This window comes from Phaenicophaeus curvirostris, chromosome 15 (assembly GCF_032191515.1).
Source record: "Phaenicophaeus curvirostris isolate KB17595 chromosome 15, BPBGC_Pcur_1.0, whole genome shotgun sequence".
Classification (NCBI taxonomy): domain Eukaryota; kingdom Metazoa; phylum Chordata; class Aves; order Cuculiformes; family Cuculidae; genus Phaenicophaeus; species Phaenicophaeus curvirostris.
The window spans coordinates 17,813,728-17,821,883 of NC_091406.1; the positions used below are offsets into that span (position 1 = coordinate 17,813,728).

Sequence of the window (8,156 nt, forward strand, 5' to 3'; positions counted from 1 at the left end):
CTTCATGCGTTTGATAATGGCCCAAACAATGACAGAGAAAGTACTTTTATAAACCTGAAAGGACGCCCAGCACTTAAGAGCTGGAAGCACTCTGGAGGTCATGATCAGAATTGATAAAGTGCAGAAAAGTTCCAAACCCACCCAAAAATCAATAAAAGAGAAAAGCAAGGAAAACAATGCAAAGAACCGCACTTGGCAACTGTGAGAGGAAAGATCAAGCAGACCAACACAGCACGGGGGAAACCTCTCTGGGCAGAGGTTAATGCTGAGGGAAAGCAGCAACAGAGTCAATGCTGTGACAGCACAGCTCCAGCTGTGGAGAACTAAACATCAAGCAGAGATCCAAGAACACAAAATTCGGGAATTAGGAATTCCCCTCAGCACTGGGTGCTACCCCTAAGAAAGCCACAGGCAAACCAGGGAGGCTGGGAACAAGTGGGGCAGTCAGTGGTGTAAAACAGGCAGCCCCTTAGCAGCTATGGAAGTGATTCTCCATCCTTGCTTCCCTCCAGGGTTGTTACCAGCTATCGGTCAGCAGTTCACAGCTAGTTACAAGAAGGACAACCATCTGCTGGGATCCCTGCTCTCTGAAGGCAGGAAAGAAAGAAGGTCACTTAGTTTGCTCCAAGGGTGAGCTAGACGAGGGATCAGGCTCTCAGAGACTGGGATTTCATCAGGTCCAGAGGGAACTCACTCCTGTCCGGCCTGGAGCCAGGTATCCTCCACCTGGCCTCATGACAAGGAGGCTTTTCCAGCCCCACTTCTCATTTTAGCATCCTCTATCTAGCCACTCCTACACCGCTACAGCAGTGACATCGTCGAGCTAAATTAACAGCCTGCTCCTCCCCAAAACACAACAGAGCTCCTCACCCTGCCGAGAGGGCACCCACACAGCAACGCACAACCAGCACAGCCCTAACCGTTTCAATTCGCATCTTCACCACCTTTCACAAACAATTTTAGCTCAATTTGCCAGCAAGCTGCTTGGGCAGCGAGGACGGCCTTCCCACGCGAGGGACACTGACCTGGGCTGCCCATGGGAAAGGCCAGGGCTTCCCTTCCCTCCTCTTACCCGCAAACAGCCCCACCAACCCCTGCACTGGCCTGCAGCCTCTAAAGGACCATAAAGTCCTCTGCTCTGCTCTGGTGAGACCCAACCTGGAGCCCTGCATTTGGTTCTGGAGTCCTCAGCACAAGAAGAACATGGAGCTGCTGGAGCGAGGTGAGAGGAGACCACAGAGATGACACAAGGGCTGGAGCACTTCTCATACAAAGACAGGCTGAGGGAGCTGGGATTGTTCAGCCTGGAGAAGAAAAGGCTGTAGGGAGACCTTAGAGCAACTTCCAACACTTTCCAGCTCTGGAAAAACTGGGGAGGAGCTCTTGATCAGGGAGGGCAGGGACAGGACGAGAGGGAATGGTTTTCTTCTGAAAGAGGGGAGATTGAGATGAGATCTTAGGGAGAAATGTTTTGCTGTGAGGGTGGGGAGGCCCTGGCCCAGGTTGCCCAGAGCAGTGGTGGCTGCCCCACCCCTGGAGGTGTTGAAGGCCAGGTTGGATGGGGCTTGGAGCCCCTGATGCAGTGGGAGGTGTGCCTGCCCATGGCAGGGGGTGGAACTGGATGGGCTTTGAGGTCCCTTCCCACCCGAACTATTCCATGATTCTATGAAGTGGGTGAGCCCTCCCTGTCCCAGATGGAATAACGTGAGGGAGTGATTGCTGAAAGCAATTGCAATCATTGAAACAAGGTGTTTCGAAGGCAATTGAGAGCAGCTGTGCTAGCACAGCAAACATTGTAAACACACACCTGCACCAAAACCCAACCAAGAGCTCTGGGAGAAAGCCTGCAAGGGGGGGCAAGATCTACGTATCTTATACAAAATTGGGGCTTAACCTCCTGGGACATTTATGATTTCCCAGTGACTGGGGAGGATTTGAAGGTTTTTCGAGTCAGAGCTTTGGGAGTGAGCAGCCTCGTGAGGCACAGCCAGAAGAGATCTGGCAAAGCCTTCGTTAGTACACGTCGTCTCCTTTCACGGGGCTGTTTCCCAGAAGATCTCGTGTTGTGTCACTTTTCATCGTGGGTGCTAAGAATATCTGCATGTTAACAGAAAATAGTAACTGGCTTTAGAGGGAACTCATCAATGAGCACTCGACAAATCTTAATTAAAGCTGATTCACCTGCTTCACGCGTGCAAGTTAAACATTATTTCTCAGAGGGGAAAGCCGCGTGGTAAGAGAGCCGAGGTGGGTTATAAAAGCCACAGAGCTAGTTAGAAGCAGAGGGGATTAGCACAGAAAAAGGCTGAATTGAATTATCCCAATAATCAACTACCTTGCAAGCTCTCAGCTGCTTTCAACCACACCTATGCCTTCCATGTCCCGGCTGAGTAAGAGCAATCAAAAAGAGGGTTTGGTGGTGTTGAAAAGCTTACCAGGTGTTTCATTGCCCAAGTTAAAGAAATTCCCAACTGTAAAAAAGGAGAAAGTGGCAGTGGTAGCACCAGAGCTGCTTTTACATTGCTTTAGGGCCCAGGGATGGCATTGTAGGTTTACGGGGTGTTCTGACAACTCCTTAGGAATTACCAGTTTCCAGCCTATTCCTCTAAAAGGAACATATGTGTGTCCCTTCACATCTAGTAAACATGTGGTGGCAGAGCAGGCACCTCTGCATTAAAGTTTCTGGGCCAAGATTCCAGATGCTTCCACACCATAAAACACCGTGGAAGCTGCAGGAAAACACCAATACAGTCCAAGCTGGACGCTTTATGGCAAGGCTGGGGAGAAGAAAGAGAATTAAGTGCATCCCTTAATAATCCCAGAGTGCAAATGAATTCAAAAAGATCATATACAGAGAATAAACTATAGTGGTGTGTTCGGTACACGACAGGGTCTGGCAGTGACTAAAAGAAAAACTATAAAGCTGGGTAAAGCCCTCTCAGCTCATCCAGCCCAACCGCCAGCCCAGCCCCACCGTGCCCACTAACCCATGTCACAAAGGGCTAGGGGTACATGTTTCTTGAACCCCACGAGGGACAGGAACTCCAGCACTGCCCTAGGCAGCCTCTGCCAGGGCTTCACCACTCTGTCAGGGAAAGGATTTTCCCTAATACCCAATGTAAACCTCCCTTGGTGCAACGTGAGGCCATTTCATGGAATCATAGATTAGTTTGGGTTGGAAGGGACCTTAAAGATCACCCAGTCCCACTCCTGCCATGGGCAGGGACACCTCCCACTGGATCTGGGCCCTCCAAGGCCCATCCAGCCTGGCCTTGAACACCTCCAGGGATGGGGCAGACACTGCTTCCCTGGGCAACCTCGGCCAGGGCCTCCCCACCCTCATCATGAAGAAATTCTTCCTTATGCCTAGTCTAAATCCGCCCCTCTCCAGTTTATACCCATTCCCCCTCATCCTATCACCACAAGCCTTTGTAAACAATCCCTCCCCAGCTTTCTTGTAGCCCCTTCAGGCACTGGCAGGTCGCTCTAAGGTCTCCTCAGGGCCTTCTCTTCTCCAGGCTGAACAAGCCTCCCCTCTCCAGGCCAACCGGCCCCGCCGCCCCCGGCCCCGCTCACCGCCCGCTCCGCGCCGCGCCGGCCCCGCCCCCGGCCAATCCGCGTGCGCAGCGCAGAGGCCCCGCCCCCAGAGCCCCACCCCGGCCAATCCGCGCTGAGCAATGCCGAGGCCCCGCCCCCAGAGCCCCACCCCGGCCAATCCGCGCTGAGCAACGCCGAGGCCCCGCCCCCAGAGCCCCACCCCGGCCAATCCGCGCTGTGCAATGCCGAGGCCCCGCCCCCAGAGCCCCACCTCGGCCAATCCGCGCTGAGCAATGCCGAGGCCCCGCCCCCAGGCCGCTCCGGCCAATCCGCGCCGTCCGCCGCCAGGGCCCCGCCCCCCAGGGCGCGCGGGGTGTCCCGGGCGGGGTGGAGGGGCTGGTGCCGGGACAGCCCGGCCTCCTCCGGCCGTGCACCCCCATCCGCCCGCTCCAGCAGCCCCAGCCTCCTCCCTCCCAGCACCCCCAGCTCCCTCCATCCCGCCCTGCTCCAGCAGCCCAGGTCTCTTCATCCCACCCTGCTCCAGTACCCCCAGCTCCCTCCCTCCCGCCCTGCTCCAGCACCCCCAGCTCACCCATCCCAGCTCCCTCTGTCCTACCCTGCTCCAGCACCCCCAGCTCCCTCCATCCCGCCCTGCTCCAGTACCCCCAGCTCCCTCCATCCCACCCTGCTCCAGTACCCCCAGCTCCCTCCATCCCACCCTGCTCCAGCACCCCCAGCTCCCTCCATCCCACCCTGCTCCAGCACCCCCAGCTCCCTCCATCCCACCCTGCTCCAGCACCCCCAGCTCCCTCCATCCCACCCTGCTCCCTCCACCCCCAGCCTCCTCCATCCCAGCATCTCCAGCTCCCCCATCCCACCCTGCTCCAGCACCCACGCCTGTGCCAGGGCATCCCCAGCTCTGCCGTCCCCCGTGCCGGGTGGGTGGTAGGGAAGAAGGAGGTGACATCTGTGAGGTTCATGAGCTGTGGTTGCCCTTGCACGTCGCACCATCCCAGCTCCTCAGCCCCCCTTGCTTTTCACACCTTGGGAGGGTGGGAGGTTGGATTCAGGTGAAGACATAGGTGTTAATTCGTAGCCTTGGCACCTGACATCCCTTGGTTCTGGTGAAGAAAAGGTGAGAAGGGACGGGGAATGCTGAGCTGCCTCAGCCTGGGCCCACAGTCTCTTGTGCCTCGTTAGCTCACAGCACGGTGCTGATTAAAATCGGGTGCCAAAGCATTTCCCACCCCTCTCCCAGCGGTGCCCGAGGGATGGCATTGCAGAAAAGATGGAAAAGCCCCAGCCAGGAGCTACGCAGCATCGCTCTCGGACACGGGCTGGGCTGTGGCTGAGGAGTTTGCACGAGGATGCCAGTGGCCAAGACCGCCCCGCCAGCCCCAAAATTAAACGTGCAATACTTAATTATCCAGTGAAGGATGCTCAGCGACAGCCGGCAACAACTGGCGGCCCAGCACGGTGTGAGGGGCCTGGCGGCAGGCCGCGTGCCAGCTCTGCTGCCAGCACCCCCAGGGGCCTGGAGGCAGGAGAGGGATTGGAAGCAAATCCTGGCTTTCATTTCCAGGAGATGAAACGTTTTCAGGCTTTCCAGATGGGATCCAAGCACCTCCAAATCAGAATCCAGAAGCAAAACCCACACAGCCCCCCCCAGGAGCGCTCCACAGAATTATTGGGGTTTCTCAGCATGATTTTTCAGGCAGCTACGTGATTTTTAGCAAGGTGTAACCCCTGCCTTTGGCCATGGGAAAGCACTGCCATATTCCAGCCTCTTCCTCCTCCTTGCTTTGGGAATCTGGCCCCTCTCAGCCCCAGGGCAGCATTGCCACCAGCTCAGGACCGGGACAGTCCACCCGACGCTGCCCAAACCCCGCTGTGGTTTCTCCGGTGGGGCAGGCCTGGATCCAGCTCTGCCCCTTGTTCCTGCCCCGTGTGACAGCCCTGACAGGAGGGTTCGGGGTGCCAGGGGCTCTGGGCTCGCAGGCAGCCTGGGGGAGATGGGCAGCAGTGCCCAGTGGTCTCTGCTGGGGACAGGGAACGGGAAAAGATCCAGCACCCACCCAGGTGGGATGCGCAGGGAGATCATCCCCAAATCCCACCTTGCACTTAAAGCCAAGGTGAAGCCTCTCTGAAGCCATGGTGAGACCACTCCTTGAATCCTGGGTTCGGTTCTGGGCCCCTCACCACAAGAAGGATGAGGCTCTGGAGTGAGTCCAGAGAAGAGCAACAAAGCTGGTGAAGGGGCTGGAGAACAGGCCTTATGAGGAACGGCTGAGAGAGCTGGGGGTGTTTAGGCTGGAGAAGAGGAGGCTGAGGGGAGACCTCATTGCTCTCTCCAACTACCTGAAAGGAGGTTGTGGAGAGGAGGGAGCTGGGCTCTTCTCCCAAGTGACAGAGGCAATGGCCTCAAGCTCCACCAGGGGAGGGTCAGGCTGAACATTAGGAAAAAGTTCTTCACAGAAAGGGTCATTGGGCACTGGCAGAGGCTGCCCAGGGAGGGGGTTGAGTCACCTTCTCTGGAGGGGTTTAAGGGATGGGTGAATGAGGTACTGAGGGGCATGGTTTAGTGATTGATGGGAATGGTTGGACTCGATGATCCGGTGGGTCTCTTCCAACCTGGTGATTCTATGATTCAGGCAGAGCAGAAGGAGCAGTGAGACTCCTCCATGCAGCCAAACCCAGAACCAGGCAGGGCTGGCTTCTCCTCCAACCTGCCATGGGCAGGGACACCTCCCACTGGTTGCTCCAAGCCCCATCCAGCCTGGCCTTGAACACCTCCAGGGATGGGGCAGACACTGCTTCCCTGGGCAACCTGGGCCAGGGCCTCCCCACCCTCATCATGAAGAAATTCTTCCTTATGCCTAGTCTAAATCCGCCCCTCTCCAGTCTATACCCATTCTCCCTCATCCCATCACCACAAGCGTTTGTGAACAGGCCCTCCCCCGCTTTCTTGTAGCCCCTTCAGGTACTAGAAGGTCGCTATAGCGTCTCCTCGGAGCCTTCTCTTCTCCAGGCTGAACAACCCCAACTCTCTCAGCCTGTTCTCGTATGGGAGATGCTCCAGCTCTCAGATCATCTTTGTAGCCTCCTCTGGACCCATCCCAACAGCTCCATCTCCTTCCTATGTTGAGAATTCCAGAACTGGACACAATACTCGCTGATCAGAGCGTGACAGTGATGCTGCAGGAGGCTGCGAGACTGCCTCACTGCCCCACGAGAGCCCTGGGCGGTCTGGGGGAGTCATGCTGAGATGCCTGGTCCATCATCGCAGAGAGGAGCGCCGCGGCGTCCTCCGGCGATACCAGCCTAATCCCGCTGTCTGAAACCACTCGCACATCAAAGAGATTAGAAAACACGCTATGCATGTATTATCTTTTGCATTTCAAGTTCTTCTTTTTGATCTGATGGGATAGAGAGTTTTTTCCCCAAAGGTATTGGAAAAGATGGGTGTGAGAGAGTAATTTAGGGCTGGGAGTAGTTTTTCATCGATGTACTTAAAGACAATCACAGCACTAGGAGGGAGGCCTAATTAGGGAGTTGTGTAATTAGTTTTTATGTCACTGCAATTATTCTGTTGGCTACATATAAAGAACATGGCAAAATGCAGCACTTAATTTTAAATCAAGACTTGATTCTCTTTTAGTAGGTAATTGATGTTGATCACATCACTTAGCAGCGACATAAAATGTGCTATTTAGATTGTGAAAGGATGGAGAAGGGGACTGAGCGGATAGGTAATTGATGGATGCAGGCGGCATTGGTGGGAAGCAGCATTAATCCATTAGACTTCCAATGTCTTCGTTTGCAGACGCTTCTGGGCATCGTTACTGGTCCAGAGCGTTAACGAGCGCAGTTGCTGCAGCAAACGGCTGTGCTGTGCCCGGACGGCAGCAGAAGAGATGAATTTGCACTTGATGCAGTTGATTCCTTGGGGTTATTTTTTTCTTTTAAGGGCAAGCTTTGCTCCAGGCAGCTCGGCTTTGAGCAGAGTGGGATTTGGGGCTGATCTCACCTGGCTGGGTGCTCGATCACTGAAGAGTTCGGGTTGGAAGGGGCCTTAAAGCCCATCCAGCTCCAGAGGAGGAAGGGGTAACCTGGGTACCAATATTTTTCAAGCAGCGAGTTGCAACTCAGCCTGAGCTCAGAGCAAACAATTTTTGCAGTGCAGATGCACCTAGGGAGGACAGACCTGAACACAACAATGCAGCTGCAGGGTTACCCCATTTGCTTCTAACGATTCCTTTTCTCACCTATTTTTTTGTTCTGGGATGCAGGGGCTTTTGCAGGACCAGTTCTGACAGGTCAGCATCAGCATCTCTGAATTGCCATAAGGATCAGACCAGCCCCACTCGCAGCCTCTCAGCACCACCAGCCCAAATGCTATTTCATTTCCCATCCTAAATAAAAAATTAATCACCCGGAGGCTTTTGCCATCAATCCCTTGGAGGCTCTGGAGCGGCACATGAGATGTAATGACCTGAGGGGCCACCCCTGCTCATGAGGAGGTTCTGCCCGCAGGGCTGGGGCTGGAACACAAGGGTTTTGGGACGAGCTGCTGCAGGACAGCCCGGCCCCCATGGGAGCCCGGCTGCTTCAGCCAGGAG

At 55.4% G+C, this 8,156-nt stretch overlaps 1 protein-coding gene across 3 annotated transcripts in view; it reads right to left on the reverse strand.

The window, feature by feature from the left end:
• The window catches only part of SIL1 (SIL1 nucleotide exchange factor), a 112,021-nt gene extending 108,395 nt beyond the window's left edge, over window positions 1–3,626 (reverse strand). The window contains exon 1 of one of the 3 annotated variants that reach the window (XM_069869666.1): window positions 3,577–3,626. The gene's annotated coding sequence lies outside the window, so the exon portion shown is untranslated. The remainder of the gene's footprint in view (window positions 1–3,576) is intronic. The other 2 variants (XM_069869667.1, XM_069869664.1) reach the window with 2 other exon arrangements.
• Window positions 3,627–8,156: the final 4,530 nt, after the last annotated feature.